The sequence below is a fragment of the Lolium perenne genome, chromosome 2, assembly GCF_019359855.2.
Source record: "Lolium perenne isolate Kyuss_39 chromosome 2, Kyuss_2.0, whole genome shotgun sequence".
In the NCBI taxonomy this organism is placed as follows: Eukaryota; Viridiplantae; Streptophyta; class Magnoliopsida; order Poales; family Poaceae; genus Lolium; species Lolium perenne.
The window spans coordinates 72,640,435-72,641,876 of record NC_067245.2 but is presented as its reverse complement, the minus strand read 5'-3'; positions in this window follow the sequence as shown (position 1 = coordinate 72,641,876).

Here is a 1,442-nt window from a genome sequence, read left to right as displayed (position 1 = left end):
CAATCTCACCGGTTTGCTGAACACAAAGGATTAGACGTATCGAATGGAAGAAGATGTTTGCAGAAAGTAAATAGAACAGGATTGCAGTTGAATTTATCAGTAATCCAAAAGCAAATAGAACATGATTGCAGTTGCATTTGGAAAATCTGAAATGACCTGATCTTCAATCATGTGCCAGCCTCTTTGGCTAGATGGAAAGTATGTTTGCTGAATGACTTACTGCTGCATCAGTATAAAGTCAAGCCAGCAATAGTTCATCCATTAGTTGAATGGATTGCTTTTTTTGTAATCTTAATCTTTTTTTGGAGTTTTTTTCCCTCCCTGAACCTCTGGCCTTGTGTTAGGCTTGATGTAACCTTGTACATAGCTTCCTTTATTATATATATATATATATATATATATATATATAATTACACCGTAGGGGCTTCCCCTACGGTAAAGGTGCCAAAAAAAATTATCAGTAAAGGAAATAGGACCGGGGTCCATAGTTCACTAGAGGTGTCTCTCCATAAATAAATAGCATGTTGGGTGAACAAATTAGAGCTGGGTAATGATAGAATATCGACCTTACATGACAAGATGATTACTATGAGATTTGATATGGGCATTATAACATAATACATAGATCGTAATCCAACTGCGTCTATGACTAATAATCCACCTTCAGGTTATCATCCGAACCCCTTTCAGTATTAAGTTGCAAGCAATAGACTATCACATTAAGCAATGTGTGTAAAGTAAACAATAGAATTACCCTCAGATAAAACATTGTTGTTTTCTCCCTAGTAGCAACATTACAACTTTTGTGAAATACAAAAACAGCAGAAAACAGGGAACTGACACTATGGCATCTTGTTAATAGGTTAGTGCCGGCAATCATGTAAAAGTGCAACGAAGTGTAAACAAAACACATATGAATCAGTGTAAAACAAGCATGGAGCATTAAAAATTATAGATACGTTTGAGACGTATCAAGCATCCCCAAGCTTAAATCCTGATCGTCCTCGAGTAGGTAAGTGATAACAAAGATAATTTTTGAGGTGACATGAAGCCAACACAATCTTGATCAAGCATGTAAAGCATTGTGAGTTGGGATCTAAGTACTCTAACATAGGCATGATAGATATAATTCAATAGAACTTAGCAACTATGTTATAACATGAAGAGTAACTTAAACAAAGGATCATGAATAATAGTGCATTGAAAGCAACTGTGTGTTTATGATCATAGATAAAACATAATAAAGTGGTACTCAACATGTCCTTATGGAATAGAAAAACATAAATGCTAGGACACCTTCAAATTTCAAAGGGTGACTAGATACAAGTAATTTGAGAGCAAGCAATAGCACAATCATGAATCAATCAATAATAATTTTGGGACTATGAACATTGCACTAAGAATGATAACTATGCTCTCTTAATCGGTGCATAAAGTAGAAG